Source organism: Blennius ocellaris (genome assembly GCF_963422515.1).
Source record: "Blennius ocellaris genome assembly, chromosome: 19".
NCBI classification, from domain to species: Eukaryota; Metazoa; Chordata; class Actinopteri; order Blenniiformes; family Blenniidae; genus Blennius; species Blennius ocellaris.
This window is the reverse complement of record NC_137668.1, coordinates 6,289,846-6,309,174: the sequence shown is the minus strand read 5'-3', so window position 1 is coordinate 6,309,174 and position 19,329 is coordinate 6,289,846.

Sequence of the window (19,329 nt, the reverse complement as noted above, 5' to 3'; positions counted from 1 at the left end):
AAAAAATTCCCCTCTGGAGCCCCGAACAGTGTGCTTAATTTTTTTTTTTTGAGGAAAAGCATGATGTCCCTGAGGCATCTGGAAAAGTACGGACTCTTGGATGAGTGTGGCAGAGAGGTGATTAAGTCCTTGATGGGAATCCGGTGTGCTGCCTCACCTTTCTACCCATAAATGGAGGAGACGTGGGGGCTGCAATGGCCAAGTCCTGGAGGGCGGAGGCATGCGGGAGTGTGCGGAGGCGTACAGTGGCCCAGACCATCACGAGTTGGGCGGAGACAAGGCAGGCGGTGGTCCAGAAGACCACAAGGTTGGGGGAGGTGATGGCGGCCCAGACAACCACGAAGTAGTTGTAGACAAGGTGGGCGGTGGCCCAATGACCATGAGGGTGGGGTAGACAAGACGGGCAGTGGCGCAGACGACAACAAGGTGGAGGAAGGCAACGGCGACCCAGACGACCACGAGGTCGGGGGAGGCGGCGGCAGCCCAGACGACCACGAGGTCGGGGGAGGCGGCGGCAGCCCAGAAGACCACGAGGTCGGGGGAGGCGGCGGCAGCCCAGACGACCACGAGGTCGGGGGAGGCGGCGGCAGCCCAGACGACCACGAGGTCGGGGGAGGCGGCGGCAGCCCAGACGACCACGGGGTCGGGGGAGGCGGCGGCAGCCCAGAAGACCACGAGGTCGGGGGAGGCGGCGGCAGCCCAGACGACCACGAGGTCGGGGGAGGCGGCGGCAGCCCAGAAGACCACGAGGTCGGGGGAGGCGGCGGCAGCCCAGACGACCACGAGGTCGGGGGAGGCGGCGGCAGCCCAGACGACCACGAGGTCGGGGGAGGCGGCGGCAGCCCAGACGACCACGGGGTCGGGGGAGGCGGCGGCAGCCCAGAAGACCACGGGGTCGGGGGAGGCGGCGGCAGCCCAGATGACCACGTGGTCGGGGGAGGCGGCGGCAGCCCAGACGACCACGAGGTCGGGGGAGGCGGCGGCAGCCCAGAAGACCACGAGGTCGGGGGAGGCGGCGGCAGCCCAGAAGACCACGAGGTCGGGGGAGGCGGCGGCAGCCCAGACGACCACGAGGTCGGGGGAGGCGGCGGCAGCCCAGACGACCACGAGGTCGGGGGAGGCGGCGGCAGCCCAGACGACCACGAGGTCGGGGGAGGCGGCGGCAGCCCAGACGACCACGAGGTCGGGGGAGGCGGCGGCAGCCCAGAAGACCACGAGGTGGGGGGAGACAAGGCCCCAAGGCCCCTGGTGGCCCAGACAACTACGAGGTGGGCGACGGTGGCCCAGACGACCACAATGTAGGGGGAGACAAGGCGGGCAGTGGCCTTTTATACTACTGTAGAGGTTTAAAAAGCTTGAGAACTTGCAGTGGCTAACTCAGCAGTCTATATTGCTAGCTAGAAGTTACTTTTCCACAGGCAGTGTCTGTTGTTAGCCCAGCTGTGCAGTGTAACAAAATCCACTCTGGAAACGTTTTTTGTTGTGAAGAAAAATATAAAAAATCTCCAGTTTTATTCCACTAAATTACAAAAAGAAAGAGGCTGTCTAAAGCCCCGTCTCCACCGCACACAAGTGCCGGGACGGAGCGGAGCGGTACGGAGCAGTTCGGAATAGAGACCCCGACCGAAATTTTGGGTCGTGTCCCCACTGCAGAGAGGAGCGTGAAAAGTGGGCGGGACTTATGAGTTCCGCAGAAATGTGACATTATAACAGAAAATAACGTCGTCAGATGTAGATCTTATGAATCCTCTGTTGTTTAAATTCTCCACTTTGCACTGTTATTTTTTGCAGCGGAAAAAAAAAAAGTTACTTTTTACAGCGGAGAGCTCCAGCCGCAACTTCCGTGTTTGTTGTGAGAGAGCGAACGCTCGGCCACTTGCCGGCGGCTTGGGGCGACGTGCTCCGCACTCGAGCGCTCGGGTGCGGGGCAAGTGGCCGGAGCGTTCCCCCCGGTTGGCTGAGGCACAGACACGGGAGTCTGAGCTTTCTGCTCAAACGCAGGAGGTTCTCCACTCCGGCGCTGATCGCGGTCCGGCAGCTCAGCGCCGGAACACGGAGGCGCCGAGCTCCGAGCTCCTTTTCATGGCTTCCGCGGTCCGTCCCCGCGATAAAGCGCCACTGACCGCGGCTGAACAGAACGCTGACCGCCTCTGGGAAGCGGAGCTGCCGGAGCGCGGTCAGCGCCGGAGGCGAGAGCTCCAGACTCCGGTGTCCCGGGCGCGCATCAGCGCCACGGCGAGCGCTATGCTGCAAACAGAAAACTCCAACGCGGTGCAAAGTCCCTCCCCCCGGTCTCCCCCTGCCTCAAGTCCGCTCTTTCACCACAAACACTAAAGTTGAGCAGCAAAGAAAAGAAAATGAAAATAAAAACAACCAGTGCACAGCTGACCACACTGACAGCAGAGGATTCAGCCGACACATTAAAATATTGAGGGCGTGTAGTAAATCACTGACCAATCAGCAGACAGCAGCTCAAACTCAGACCCGTTCCATGGTCCCCGGCACCCCAACGGAGGGGTGGCGGAAAAGCGGTCGCCTTTGGAGCGGTCTGGAGCGGTTTAGACTGCATTCCTGTTGTGACACGCGAACCGGAGTGGTTTAGACCGGTCTAGGCAGGTACTTTTTGTGCGGTGGAGACGGGGCTTAACACACTTGTAGCAACTAGCTACTAAAAGGCAGGTAAGAAAACCGTTTGCTTCTCCAGCTATCAAGCTCTGACTGCCTGCTCTCCGATCAACAGGAAGTCCCCGCAAACCGACGTATACCGAATCACATAGAAACATGCCTTTAACATTTTTAACCACTATATAAACTAATAAATGAAATTATTAATCATTAGATCCCTGTATGCTTATATTATTGAATTTTGCATCTTTTCAACACATTTTAATCATATGAACTGTATTTCTCATCATGAACTCTGCTCCTGCCTCTACAGCTACATTATGCCATATTTCCACCAAGTGTCACGGTTCTCCAACTATAACCCGTTGTTCGGGATCTGCGTATCACCTTTTCTTCCTGTTTGACAGGCACCCTCTGCAGCTCAGTGACAGAGTGCAGAGCCTATGTCAGGCGCTCCGTCTCCATGACAACACAAATAGCTGCACCTAATCAAACTGCCATCACAGACTGCAGCACCATGTCTGCCTGCCACACCCACAGTATCCTGGGTAGCATGTTTTTCAATGCATTTTAACATTGATGCTAATGCTATGCTAGTTAGCTTATCAGATTAGCATTTGAGATAAGGCCAGTTTCCAGGTCAGCGACACCTGGGAAGTATCATCTGTGATTTGCAGGTAGCTCGCAGGTATTAATTAGCAGGCATAGCATGCTAATTAGCATGCTAGCAAAGTTTGTTCAATTGAGCTGATATTTGGAGGGTGGCCTAATGGGGGTAAGCTAGGGTCACAGATCACTGGCTAATTAGCTGGTTCCCCACACACTTTGGACCTCACCCTAGGGTCAGAGTTAAGGGACCAACACCATAGTAGATGGGGGGGCATCAGTTAGCAGCAGGTGGCAGGCACAATAACATTTCCTCTGGAATTTTCTAGTTAATAATAATAATAATAAAAATAATAATAATAATTTCTACAGCAATATTATTTTGTCATTTTGTATATTTTTGATTGCATTCCTGTGAAAAGTACAATTAAATACGTACATACATACATACATTCCTTTATGTAATTGATATTTTGCATTGTGTTTGTTTATTATTATTATTATTGTTTGTTTTCTTTTTTATTATTTTTGCTGATTTCACTAACAGATTTCACACAGACACAAAAAACCTTTAGATTTTCACCTTTAAACTTTCTAGCATCATGAAGTTTCAGCATTGACATTTTTGTTCGTATAACATTATTACGCAACGCCATTTTATCCTTTAAATAAATGAAAAACTCAACCTCAACAAAAACAGGCCATTGTGCAGAAGTTTCATACAGTTTCCCGCTTTGTCCACGTTGTCATCACTGCTCTCCTCTGACCTGCAGGCTCGTGTTGCACGACTCCGCAGTCACTTATTGGGACGGTGTGGACCTTCACCGTCTCGCTCAATGACTCGTCACTGGGACAAGTGACTGGACACAGACAGGCCTTGGTCACACTCCTCCAGTTCCTGCACATCTGTCCCAGCTCTTTAAATCAGCCTGTTGACCAAATCTATCAGCAGACCATCCGTCAGCATGGAGGTCCGGCTGTCAGTGTGCTCACTCTGCTGACCCGTGGTGACAGGGAAGGACATCTGAGACGGATGCTGCACACACATTGCTGTCACTACTGGGGTTAACTCTGACCTATGGGTGGGGTGGGGGTGTCTCATGCAGCATTCATTCATTTAATTCGTTTTCCCACCAGACACAAACTCAAACATTAACACAGTGTGAATGAATGGATTTGTTTCGGAGACTTTTGTTGTATTTAACCGATTGTTTACACTCCATTTAGCACAAATGTTGACTTACAGTAGTTTGTCTGCCCGCTGTTCCTCTTCACCACAGTGAATGCAAAACCTCCATTACGGCCTTATTGATTGTCGAGCTCAGGATGCTCCTCAAATCTCACTGTGAAATCAGGAGGTGCGGCTCAAATAAGTCGCATTTCATTAAGAGCCAATCTGTTCGTAGACAGTTGGGTGCCTCCCAGTGAATTTCCACTGCATGGTCTTTGCGACAGACTCAGAATTAATCTCATAGAATAGCTGTATTGTGTAAAAACTGCAAATGCGATATATAACAAAAGGCTGATAGGCCAAACGAAGTGGAAAGTGAAAAGAACAGAGCTGTGCTCACAGGTTAATAGTCATATTCATGAATAATGCCAGAGCTCTGTAGGAACCCACAGGCTGAAAACTTTAATCTGCAGGCTCTCGTAAGTAGAAAGGAACAACACAAATAATAATTGTGTAGCTTATTCAGAGGACAGATTTAATTACCAGTCTGGACCTGTGTAGGTCTTCATCCAAGTTTAAAAATACCTTCTGGCATTTTGGGGATAATTGTCGGCACCGTTCTGTAGATCACCTGCATTCAGAGATGTGCTGAGGGGCTTTTATAATGTTGCGTTTCAAACAAAGCTTGAGAGGCGGTCAGCATATAAACTGAGGCGAATGTGCATACAGGAACCGAAGGGAATGAGAAAAGAGCAGAAAGTTCACCTCTTTACTGAAGTCTTCGAGTCGAAATCCGTGATCTTTGCCCATCTCACATGCCACACAAGGACTTAGAAACACAACCATCTCCACTGGCGTGACGCTCTTAAGGTCGTTTCCAGAGTCCTAAAATGCAACAATGCATCCGAATTCTCCATCCACCTCTTTCCGCATGTTGCTATAAAAGTAATGCCACAGAATGATAATGCACATTGAAATGGCTATCGTCACTGCTATACATGGAGGCTGACGCTACGCATGATTGGATGTGCAAACATTTGTGAAATCTGACTCACACTACAGCATGCTCCCAAACAGAAATTGGCAAAAGGTAAAAGTATGCAATTAGATGGGATAGTATAGAAAAGGCTAAAAACTGCACAGTGTAACATACTGGAAACATTTCAAAATGCTTCATGTTGTTGCAGCATGGTGTCAACATACAAATGCTAAAATTCAACATTGTTTCTTACTATAAAGTCAGGCTTGATAGAAGCACATGAACAAAGCGCATTAGGTCTGTAGGTGTGTTTACACACTGAAATCGCTGCAGTATCTCTGGACGTGGAAAACAAGCTTGATTCATATACTTACAGGAATCCAGACTAAGTTCAAGAAGGAAGCTGGAGGCCACTGGATGTCCATCATCAGTTGCAGGAAAACACAATGAGAAAAGATCACAATTTTTATCTGCCAGTCGTTAACCAATCTTCGTTGTGAACATATGCATAGAATAAATGTATTCCTTCTCTTCTATCAACATCTTCTGGACGTTGATGTTTCTTGATCGACATCTAGAGACCATGTATAAAATGTAATTCTGCCTCCATTGTCGTTCCATTTATGAAAATTCAACTCATATTTACATGATTTTACTTGATCTTTGATTGTTGGAGGAGGTCAGGTCACATGATTGTGACCAAACAGGCTTCAAATTCACTGTAAATGTGCAGCGACATCACCAGTCGCTCCAACCTGGTGTTGCTTTCCAATGGAGGGACTCATGAGAGCCACTTTCCTGCACTTCAAGAAACACTTGAACGTTTTCAGACTTAATTCCACGCATGTCTTAAATAAATAGAATTTTTTTTTTTTTTTTTTATCTTAACATTGATACTTGATCAAAGGTGCCAAAGAAAAGCAGGCCAAGTCACACATTAATCTGGCAAAGAGATGTCTTTGCATAGTGTTAAAAAAATATAGAGAGAGAACAATAAAGGGAATGTTTCAATGAAAGTCACTGAGATTCATTAAATACTGGAAAGGCATGTGTATTTGATAAAAAAAACATTGGGAAACAGCCGACCAAATCATAGCGCACGTTTTTAAATCATTTCAAGGCTGCCATATGTTTTTAACAAAGTTTATAGAATGTGCCTTTTACTAGTAGTAACATCATCCTGCATTTACACAGCAATGTTTTCAAAACAATGTCCATTTACACGGAAAATGGCAGAAATGCTGAAAAAGACGTAGTTTGCACGCCAGGCCACAAGTTGATGCTGTTGTTTGGGTTTTTTTGCAATGAAACCGGTCTCTGTCAATTGTACAGAGAACAATACGCATTATACATTCACAATGGGAGACGTTCTAGTGGACAGACAACCTAGTTGGATTGTTATCGTGGTGACTGTCAAAATAAAAGCACCAAGTCCCAGAAGGAAATACACTGGGAGTCATGACACTCTGGAGGAAAACAATATTATTGTTGATTTACTCGCACATGTGCAGAGGAACTATAAACTACGGCCGTAGTAGCAGTATTACTGAGAAGTTGAGTTTTCTGACTGTTTTCAAAATGTTGCATATTCAAAAAGTGGAGTTTTCAGTGGCTCCAAGCACCACTATCATGAAAACCCCCAAAATGCCCCGAAGGTTTTGCGTTTTCACTTGAAGATGTGCAAATGGGGGATGAGATGTTACGTTGGCTGTTAGCTGTGTGGCTTCTTGTTAAATAAGAGCTTTGAACCTGTTTTTAAGGCAAATTAAAAAATTTTTTTAATTAAATTCAAGACATAAGTATAGAGAACAAACATTCCCTCAGTTGAAAAGTGTCTAATCTGGAAGAGCTGGAGTAAAGTGGGATTCTTTGTCAGTCTAAATCCAAATCCTCCTGAAATGAATAAAAGTTGTGCGCCGATCAAACCGTCGCTCCACACCGGAGGTGCAGCATGGACAGTAAACTCCGACAGAGCAGTACGCAAGAAGAAGTAAAGTCGTCCACTTCCAGGAAAGTTTTCGATATCGGGGCCGAAAATCTCTCTTTGATTTAATAAATCAGGCAGGTGGTTTCCTCCTTCCTGCATCAACATGGCACAGATTAGCTTGATTCGCTAACCTTTTGCTATGCAAGCCCTCAGAGATTTATGTGTGCTCCTCATCCCTCCCCTACCATGTGAATGTTAATGTGGGCGCTGCCTTCTGTGTTGCTGTAACCAGATAATGGACTTATGCATAATAATGTTCTGCGAGGATAATCTTATTTTGGAGGCCGCTCTTTCTTTCCTGATAGCATCCAAATGTTATTAAAGACGCTGCGGCTGCCTCTCCAAACTTTGTGCAGTAATGTTTTTTTTGCAGATGCTTTTGAAGGGGAACATCCAACAAAGTTGATTTGAATGGATTTTGAGGCAAAGCAAGACAGTTAAGATTATTTTTGTACGTTTTTGTTTTTTTTTCCTTTCATGCTATTGTTATGCCTGTATTCTCAAATAAAACCGTGATTTCTATGATGATTTTGCAACCAGTCGGTTCTAATCTTAAACTATTCAACTGCTCCTTTGTTGTTGGGTTTTTTTTGCCATGAAATTCCAGGCTTGGAGATTTTGTCAATTTATTAATTTAGGATTAAAGTGTTTACCAACTATGACAAAGAGCTCCTCAAACAAACTATTTGGTTTCTGGAATTCAATTTTATTTATATCGCAGTAAATGCAACACAGTAATGTCAATTTTTACAGAAAAGTATTGGAGATATTGGACAAGAAAAACACCCTTTAAATAGGAGGTCCTGCAGAACCAGACTCAGAACAACATAAACCGAGATGGAGGTAGGAAATCCTCACAATCCCCCCCCCCCCCCCCCCCCCAATCTTGGTTTATGTCGTCTCTCTGCCAGAAAATTGAAAGACAGTTTTCTATTGTCAAGGTGTGCTGATTATTTTTCATCCAGAAAAGATATCAGCACAGATGAAGCAGGAACTCCACAGTGGGTGGCTGTACACACACACACACACACATCACGGGAGAAAAAAAAATAATGAGATATATCTAAAATAGAAAATAGCAGGTGTTTGCTGCAGAATGTGCTAAATCTGAACCCAACAAATTCATAAAACACCCCGATCGGCTCGATTCTACACTTTTTGGGCCAAAGTATGAGCAGCGGTCCTTCCTGTGTTCCTCACTGGGAGTCCAGAGAGTGTAAGCAGGTGGCTGGTGAGCCGCTGCACCGGCAAACTGTTGAGAAAACCCTTAGAAAAATAAGTATAACACCTTATATAGAAAATCAAGATCTTACAAAAACACACTATGCATCCAAATTGATTTGAACATCATCAGATAACCAAACACCAGCTTTCACCGCAAGGTTGTCGAGTCTGAATCGTCATGATAGAATGTGGAGTCCATTCAAGAAGTCCTCAAGAGTTTTCCTGATTTTTTTATTCCATCTTCGTGTTTCTTAAGTCTAGATTGTATCGTGTCCATTGTTTAGTGCTGCATCTTTTATGTATTTAATTTGATGTCTTTTGTTGGCAGAGAAAAAAGATGGGATTGTTTTTGTGTGCAAGTGCTCTTGGCTTTAAAATCACAAATTATATAAACAGAGATCAGCAGTTTTACATCATCGTTTTCCACCAAGGGTTGCCCAGCTATGGAAGCCAATGTGGCTCAAAAATCAATTTGAACTGTATTAACAGAAATACGTTTTCATTTTCAGATTAAACTGCATTTTTTTGACTCATAAATAAAAATTAATGATCAATCATCCAAACTGCATTTTCATTTTCTTCTACAAGGCGGCTTATTCTGTGACTTAATTAAAATGAAAAAGTAAATGACATTTACGTTTTAATTTTCAAAAGATGCCCCAGCAAATAGTGACCAAAATTTATTTTGAAATGTCAAATTTGAAAATTAAAATGCATTTGCATTTCAAGGCTCTGACTGCATAGTTTGACTTATAAATACAATTATTAATGCATCATCCAAACTATGTCCGACAGTAAATACACAATCCGAATCTAATGTAAGGCCACTACTACACATCAGTACTGAATCCAGTCCAACATGACAGCTGATCAACAACCACAACACATCAAGACTCCACTGTGCAGCTTTACCATCACATCATTTCCAGTGTTTCCAACAGGTTGCAGGGGGGGGGGGGGGGGGGGGGGGTGAGTCTCCACAACTGTCATGCATGTGTTTGTGTGTCTGTGTGCACGATTGTATGGGAAACACCACTTTACAATCAAAAACAGCACCAAATGCCAAAGCAGCGCCAATCTAATCCAGAGAAAGTAAAAAAATAAAAAATAAAACTAGCATCACCATCACTTGTATAATAAATCCATCCTGCTGTAAAATGCTGCACAAAGCATTTGATGGTCTGAGTTCACTCATCCTTTTCTGGTGTCGGTCTTCTTCTTCTTCTTCATCTACTCACAACTGAAAAAGTCCCTGAAGCAGGTCCTCTATCGTATCATCCGATCTCGCCGTTAAATTAGCCGCCATCATCACTCCAGAGTAGCAGATAATACCAGAGTCATCGCCACCTGCCCATGAGCCAATCAGTCGAGCTCATTTCAATGACGACAGCAAGACCAGAAACTCTGCTGGCCCTGAGGCGGTCCGTCAATAACACATCGAAATCTGATTGGCTGATGATACTGTCACTCAACATTTTAAGCTAATAGCAATGTCCAGCTTCCATCAGAGGGCAGCGATGAAGTTACTGCTGGTCCCCGGCAGAGGAAAGGAGCTGTGATGCGTTTAGAGGACATAGGAGATTTGACCTCCATAAAATAGAACCAGTCGTCTTCTGGATAAAGTTGCTAAAGTCACTAATTGATTTCAGACACAAATTTCAGAAATACCGCGGTTGTTGAACGTGCGGTGGTCCCTGAACGTACCGCGGCCGTTGAACGTGCTGTGGTCCCTGAACGTACCGCAGCCACGGCTGAATGAGGTTACACAGTTGGAGGTCTTCCAGAGAAGCATTGAATGTTTTAGTGAACACATATTTTTAATGAACTGGTTCTAGTCATTCGGTAACATTATATGACGAGAATTGTTTCTGATTTAGTAACATTTAAAGAGCTGCTTTGCCCCTCATGTCGCTTCTCTTGCGCAGGCTCAAATATACACAGCGCCCCCTGGTGTATTAGAAGTGTGGCACAATCACAACAAGTTGCGCGGGCTCTGACGTCACGATCCGGCACAGTTTAGAAATGTTAGTCGAATTGAATTGTGATCCTTTTTTGCAGGGCGGACATGAAAAGGACAGAGCCTCTTTATGTTTTCTTTTGGGTTCTGCCACGAAATGTGAAACCTGAATAAGGAAATGAAAATACCGTTTGAATGAACTATTAATTTCATTTATGAGTCAGCTAATGCAGCCAGAACCTTGAAATGAAAACGCATTTCTGCTAATGCTTTTTCATTTTCTAATTTGACATTTCAAAATGAATTTTGGTCACACTTTGCTGGAGTGTCTTTTGAAAATTAGAACTTAAAACGTTATTTTCTTTTTCATTTTAATTAAGTCACCGGATTAGCAGCCTTGTATAAGAAAATGAAAAAGCAGTTTAGATAATTGATCATTAATATTTATTTATAAGTCAAAAAAATGCAGTTTAATCTGAAAATGTAAAAGTATTTCTACGAATACATTTCAAATACATTTTTGAGCCACATTCGCTTGCATAGTCACTGAAGTTACTGATGCTAGCAGGTTTAATAAAGTGATAGTGGCAGGAGCATAGACCTATATAACTCAGAGTTATGTTAGAAGTCTATGAGCAGGAGTCAACTTCTATATTTCTTTGTTCTGTGTTCTGTTTGTTCTGTGTTCTTCTGCATTTTTGGTGTATTTGTTGAGTCCCAGTGCCTCTAAAGGCCACACCTTTCATTTTCTGCTTTTTCATTTTCTTGTACACCTTGGTGGCGACGTCGCCTAAAGATGCCCCAAAAACCACGAAACGGGAGATTCAGTCTTTCAAAGCAATGCACAAGTAGATTAAAACTATAACAACTGTAATTCATTCCGATCCGCCAGAAATGTTGCTGCAGGTTGCCATAGGCCTGTGAGGCGCACTTTGAGAACCTATGGTCTACAGTCACTAGCAACTCTATTCATTCAACAGCTTCTTTACACAAGACTTTATAAATTCACAAAAAAAAATAGTTGAATACACAACATTTAGTTGTAAGGAAAGTGTGAAATTGACCAGAATTGCACATATTTAATGATTTTATTGAATATTTAACAGCTTCACATTTATGATTAATCTCCCTCGGGATTTATCTTGTTGACACATTTCAGCAATTCTATCTAACAACATAATGTATTAAATACAACAAAGTTGGCTCCAACATATCCCCGATGCGTCCATTATTACTTGTAGTGTAGCCTACTGTGATTAAATGTGGTGTCATGATTTCTCATATTCTGCCAGTATTTGAATTAAAAGCATCAATCATGCGCACTGGAGCACTAACCGGGAGCAGGAGATGTCTTTTTAATGCAAATGGAGCAAAACACAGCAGCATTATGAGAAAGTTGCACCTTTTTTCAGTGCTTAACAATTACTTCTTCATGCCTTTATAATTGCCACCCACTCATTATTGTTTCCTGATGAAGGTTTTGTACATTAATGATGAAAAATAAAGCAATTAAATTAGCGGGGATAACAAATAAGTATTGAAAGGAGGTTAGTTTGCTCCGAGAGAGTCTTGGCGTGATTCGATAAAAACAAGATAAAACTTCTTTCAAAGTCGCAAATTAAAAACAACCTCCTCACCGGGAGGAAATAAAAACATATTGGAGCCAATTGAAATAGGTCAACAACATTAATTAAAGATGAACCGAGACTCGTTGCGGGGAAGTTGTGGAAGTTTTTGACTTTGAAATGAGCGCGGAGGCGAGGAAAGGTCGTGTGGTAGATTTAGGGATTAGAGCAGCTGCTGGGCGAGTCCCGCTCCACATCTGCTGCCTGCGAGCGCACCTCTGTGACGCACGGCGTGCAGATTAATCCTGGACCGCTCTCTGGATGGGAGGCTTTATGTGCTGCTTCATGTCTGGGACAAGGCGGACTGGAGCTCACCCAAAGTTTCAGACACTTTTAGCAAATTAATTATAACAATTTTATTTATTTACTTTAAATAATGTCATGAAATTGTAAAAGAGTCTTACAACTATGATTGAGTGTTTTGCAGAGGATGGAACCACAGTGAATGAATATGGCGACTATCCCATCCGCTATACAAGTTTTTTAGAAGTCAAATGCTCAAAAATGCCTTAATTTCAAAGAAATCCAGCCCAGCTGACGTATTATTACATTGTTATGTACATTTATTACATGTTAATTCAGGGGCCACATACAACCATTTCTGTGTAAACAAACATAATTTTCAAAACACCGCAGTGTAAAAGTGTAACTTTCCTGAAACACAAAAACAGTGCGTTTTTAGTTGAAATGTTGTGGGCCCAATTTTCTTGTGGCAGTAATGGCTTGGAGCAGTCGTCAGCAACGTGTGGCTCATCAGCACTTCCGTAGCGGCGCCATTAAGCTTTCACAAAATGATACATCAATAAAGATTGAAATCTTATTTTTATCCCCAGACACAACAGTCATTTCTAAAAAGGGCTCTTAAAAAAAGGCAGAATAACAAAAGAAAATCGATAAAACTGTGAGAGATGAGGAAAAAACTGCTAAAATAGCTTAAAAAAGAATTAAAATGACTAGACTCTCTATAAGCAAAGAAGTGTCGAAAATGTGTGCGTGTGAACCAAAATGGTAAAAACAGCTTGAATGTGAAAATGGTTTCAAAAATGTTGGAATCAGTTAAGCCTCAAGAGTAGAACTTGAGGGCGAAGTAACAAGGCAAAGGGAAACCCAAAGCTTTGGTCGCTGATAGTCCTATTTAGTGTGTGTTTCTTTAGTGTGTGTGTCTTTGATGCATGACACACTGTACCGTGGAACAGTCGTATTCACCATTGTCTAGACCAGGGGTCGGCAACCCACGGCTCTTTGGTCCCTCCACTGCGGCTCCTTGAGCCTCCGTCCCACTGCAGTTCATCCCGGAGAGACGTAAGGAGGCAAGGCCACCCAGAGCGCAGTCCCGCTACAAAGAGTGGCGTAAAATGTAGGCGGGTCGTGAACGACACAGCGATGTGACGTCATTACGCAACAATAATGGCATGAAGAACGTAGAATGGCGGCTGCAGGTCATGACAGCGACTCAACTGGTTTCTATAGCTTGGAGCTTCCTGTACCTTTCACAGGAAAACTGCTGCGCGGCGGAGCGCCGACAATCCCGGGAGGTTCATTGCAGACTTGTTGAGAGCGACGGCAAATTATAGTGAATGATACAACTACAGGACATTAAAGCCACACCATCACACTCATGGTTCTAACAATCCACATCTCCCACATTTATCTTCCATTTTAATAATGTGTCGCAATAAAGGAGCTGAGAGCTGCAATGCAGTTTGTTGTGTTTTAAATGTAATTATTGGGGGTTATATTAGGTTTGTAGTGTTGCTAATAATTGTGTTGTGTTGTGTTTTTGTTGCTTAGTTCATGTAGTTTAGTTTATTAGTTGTAAGTTGTCAACCAGCAGTGAAGATGGTTTTGTGTGTAGTGTCGTCCTGGCATGGTCTGCCTGTGGGACTGTCAAAATAAAATGTGTGCGGCTCCTTGAGTGTTGTGTTCAGTTGAAAACGGGACCAAATGGCTCTCTGAGCATTAAAGGTTGCCGACCCCTGGTGTAGACAACCCCCCCATGGTGGGAAAAGTCCATGTAGAGAACTAGAAATGGTGAAATATGTCAAATTTTGGCCCCTTTTATGCCACTTTGCAAGTTATTTGCTTATTTATTTGCCACATAAATGATAGTACAAGTATAGAAATACCCGCCAACAACAATTTCGGGTTAAAAACCTTAATTTATTAGATGGGAGTGCTCGGCCAGAGCTGTAGTAGTGAATTCACTGTTATAATGATCACACTGAAAATGAAGATTAGCCAAATCCTTATTAGGTTACCCACTGTGAGTGGGAAATTGCATTGGTGTTTCAATGTGTTCGTCTTTTCTATAATCAGCTTTTTTTTTTCTTCTTTTTTTTGTGAAAGCATGCACCATGCAGCAGCTTTTCACGGGTGCGCAATGAAACAACTATTATGAAACACCTACAGTGTTCAACTCATATGCATTGCTCTCATAAACAAGAGCTAATTAAAAAAAAAAAATCAAATGCCTCCAGATGGGGTTATCTTACAGTCACCGGCAATAAAAAAAAAAAAAATAAATCAATCTCATCCCCAGTGTGTGAAACGTGTCACGACCAAATAAAGTCAACGCATACAACCCGTGAGATTTGTAATACAATCTGACCAAGAAATCCTCCATCTTTGATTAATATAGTGTCGTAGACGAAGAACTGTAATCTCTGCCAGCATCAGATTGTCACCAGTGATTATAAAAGGCTGGTGAATATAAAGCCAAAGCCTCTCCACAATAACATATGGAAATGAGCTGTGTGATCTTGTTTTGATTGCAGCCTCAGCATGCTCCAACAGACAACTGTCCAGCATAATGCAATATCCATCTGTTTTCCAGTAATTACATATCCAATACAAATACTACCTACTGGGGAGGAGAGTTTCTTTCCTCTTTGTCTCATTTGTGGCTTAAAAGTCCAACGTAAATGGATTAAGTTGAGATTAACCTCTCAAAACTTGCTTTTTGAGTATTAGAAATAATTGGTTTTGTTTATGTTTTGGCGACAATCAAATGTCCAAAATCATTCGATCGCATATTAATGGTGTGGAGGAGCCCTGTTGTACCTATTGGAGCAAGATGCTGAGAGTAAATGCGCCCTCTAGGGGCTGCAGGACTTATGATCAATGCAGTAGAGAAAAGGTAGATAGCAGGCATTTCAAGTGAAAACAGTAAACTTTTGTTGTGTCTTGGGTGTAATGCAACTTTTTGGAAAAACATTGAAGGGAATCCATGCACGCTCAGAGAGAACATGCTGAGTGTCGTGTGATCGGGCTTAAATTGAGTGATGTCTTTCAAAAAGCTTGTTTCATCTCTGAAAACCACATTTCTGCTTCTCGGACTGAATGCGGTCTTTCAAATCTGTGTTCGGTCACTCACCCTATCAAGAACTGATGATGCATCTTCACTAACTTCTTAAAGGAGCAACTTGTAACTGCGATCAAGTCCTAATTGTCAAAACCTTGTGAAACTCTGGCGGTGATGATCTGCGGCGGCGGCTCGAACAAGAACAGACAGAAAGCGCAGCTTGGACCGTGTTCGGTCGGTGGCTGTCGGAGCTCAGGCTTTTGAAAAGAGTAATAAGCGATAAAAGATTAATGTAAAGTGTCATATCCTTTCATCCATCTCCTTCACTGCTTGATTCATGTCGGGGTCTTGGGAGGCTGGAGTGGATCCAGCTCACTGTGGGTGAGTACGCCGTGCAGTCACACATTCTCTTCAAACACACGTTCTTGGATGTTTCTGGGACGGAAAAGCAGGAGAACTCGCTGAGACTCAAACCAGGGATTTTCTCATCGTATCAATTAGTACTAAGCACGATGTCTTGATATTGTCCTGGACACATTCTCATTCAATTTATAACACAAAGTATTAAAATTAGCTATAGAAGCAAAATGGAATCCCACCTGGTACTAGTTGAGTGTGTGTCTAATTCTGTGGCAATAAAATGAAGAATGGTGTTATGTAACTAAGTATTAGTAATTTGGCTAGGTTACTGCAAATGATGGTAAAAACCCAACAGGTTGTATAGAAAATGTAAATCCAATAAATCAGTATCACATGCTAGCCTATGGTGTCACAACTGAGTTTGCTCTTTTCTAATCTCAAACTGAATTATTTAGATTAGCTTTCAACACGTCATATTTGTAAATATAATATATACATTTTCTAGCAATGTCATGAATTCTCTTTGTAATTCCATTTGTTTGTAATTTTATAGATTTTTATGTCGCACAACCCTATTTTTTCTGAAGTCACACCTGGTAGTTTGTCGTCTGTCCACACAAATGTCCGTGTACTCCCACTGTTAAAGTGTAGAATGTATATGATGTGTTTGTGGTTTCATTTCAAAAACAGGCAACAGCACCGACTAGTGGCAGGTCATGCTCACTGCTTTGTTTTCAGTATTTCTGCCATTTCTATGTAAACATGTAAAACGTGAAACTTCTCTGAAACAAAAATGTAAAAATGATGCGTTTTCACGTGAAACGTTGTCATGGAAACAGGGCCTTCAAGATAGTCTGTGTTGATATTCTTTATTTGGCTTGAGTTTTTATGAGTCGTTTCCTACAACAGGGTCTTTTTTTTAATTTTTTTTTTAAGAAAACAATAGAAATTGTTCTGGGGGGAAAAAAAACCCTGATCTTTATTCATTAGGCGACGTCCCCTGTTGTGGCAGAATCAGATCGAAGACGCCTGTTTGGCTGCTGTGATAATAATTTGAGGGTCCCACAGTTCAAATAAACAGCAGATCCAATTCTACTGGAGTGGTTTGTTCACTGCTGACAGCGACGAGCCGCGGTGTTAAACGCGAGCGGGAGATAACCGGTCATGTCTTCTGTTATCTACTGAGTGCATCTCGCCGCCGTTCCCTGAGCATGAAAGTGAGGCCGATAAAGCGCGAAGGTGGCGTCGTCAACAGGAATGCTAACAACTCCATCCCGTTTCGCCGCTCTCATTATAAACGCGCCACGCTCGCGTCCAGGTGCAGATTCACCAATTTCCACCTCCAATATGCCGAGAGTCATAATTTGCCTTTCCAGTCCATGACACTCCGATATCAGCACCATCAATCTGCCACGTTCCCGCGGAGGGTTACTTATTACTTCAGATCAGTCAGCCTTTTCATTTCCATTGATGGGACATCTCATGAATTGTCAGCAGACACACGGTTACATTATTGGAGGTACCCACCTTCACACTTGAGTGGGATGACATTAGGATTGATGGGTTGGATTTAGCTAACAGAATTTGAATATTTTATTGTAACACACGCAGTGTTCTTAGGGCTTAACATTGCTGAAAACCTCGTATTTATACATATTAATTGGCATTTGATTAAAAAAAATGTCTCCTGCCGCTCTGGGAAATGCTCAAAAGCAAGCCTGGCAGTTACTCGCGAGCTCAAATGTGGCTTCAGAAATACGCAACCCTACTCTTATAATCATGCTAATTTATTTAGCATTCGAGTTGTTTGTGTGCTAATGTATGTTAGGACACAAACAAGCTGTTGATTTGTTCAGGGAGCTCCAGGCCGTGTCCACACGACATGTAAACACATCCTTTTTTGGCCAGTCATCCACACGGCGCTGCGTTTTAGGAGCTTGAAAAATGTTTGTTGTTTAGTTTTTAAACAGGTTCCAAATCTGAGAATTCTTAAAACGGCGCCTCAGATTTGAGGTGTGGACGGGCAAGGTGCACATTTGCTGAAAACGATGGTGTTTTCGCTCCACCTCTCGTCCCACCAAAACGCTCTCAACAATGGAAAACTACACACTCCAGATCGAGCCGCAGAAGCGACTGATGCTGTTTGGTTTAATCAAATCAAATCAAACTTTATTTGTGTCGCATTTTATAGACAGTTTTGTAGGACTGTGTTATTAAAAGGCCTCAACACTGCCCCCTCCTGTCTAACAGAGGAATGACACAACATTATATAGTTCCTCTTTATTTGCATGCTCTGTGTCTTCTTCTCCACTTTTGCCGTGTTCCTGTGGCGGCGTTACAGCGTCACCTATAGGCCTGGCATATGTACTACACTTTGAGTGGTTTTCATAGTGTGACTTGGACGCAGATGTTTCCTGCACCAGCTGGAAACTTTTTAAGGACAAGGAGAAAAAAGATTGTTTCGGCTCGGGTGGACAGGACTTTTCTCATACTTTTCCAAATATGCAAATTGAAGCTAGCAATTTAGCGAGTTTGCATGCTAATGCATGTTAGCACCCAAAGAGTGCTGCAAATTAAGCAGAATGCTAAACATTTGCTACACCACTCTTCTGATAATACAAATGTAAGTTAGGAAATGTGTTGTTTGTATGCAAATGTATGTTTGGAAACAAACAAACCTGCAAGGTAATCGTGAGAGTCAAACGTTTCTCCAGAAGTACACGACCCTACTCTCCCTATATTGCTAATGCACGTTAGCATTTTAGTTGTGAGTGTGCTCATTTATTTCAAGCATTTTATCAATCATGGTTCCTTCTTGAAAAACGTGTTTGGTGTTTTAATTGTGCTTGAAATCATTTGAAAGAAGGTCTGTGATCAAATGAGGTTCATTTGATTCTCATGATATCGTGCTAGCTATGGAAAGCTAACTTAAGCTACATTAGCATCACTTTTTATCAAGTCCTTGATAAAAATCTATCAAATGAAAGCTCTGATTACATTTGATTACAAGTCTTTAGATCTGAGTAGTGAGGCACTAATATGCCTCAACACTGCCACCTACTGTCTAACAGGGGAATGACACAATCATTACATAGTGCCTCTTTAAAACCTGTAAATAGTTTTTTTTTTTTTATTATGCAAATCTCGTATTAACGGATTGCTATTGTTGATGTCCACATATGAATCACTGCTGCTGCACTGAGATTAATTAAAAATATAAATATTCTGCTATGAAACAGACAAACTTCATGATTTTAAAGTGTCGAAGCAAAAGCTATGGTCAGTGCTGTCAGTCACAGATGGTAGAAAATGAGCGGAGCTCACCTTTAAAGTGGGGTTGCTCATCCTTTCATACCGCGCACATTAAAAAGTAGCTGATATTGTCTTTCCAACTGTCTATCAGCATATTCACAGGCAACTTGCCACTTTTACATTCGGCTATAAATTACAGGCTGTATAATGGGGGTCGGATTATAAATGCAAAACTGAAGAGT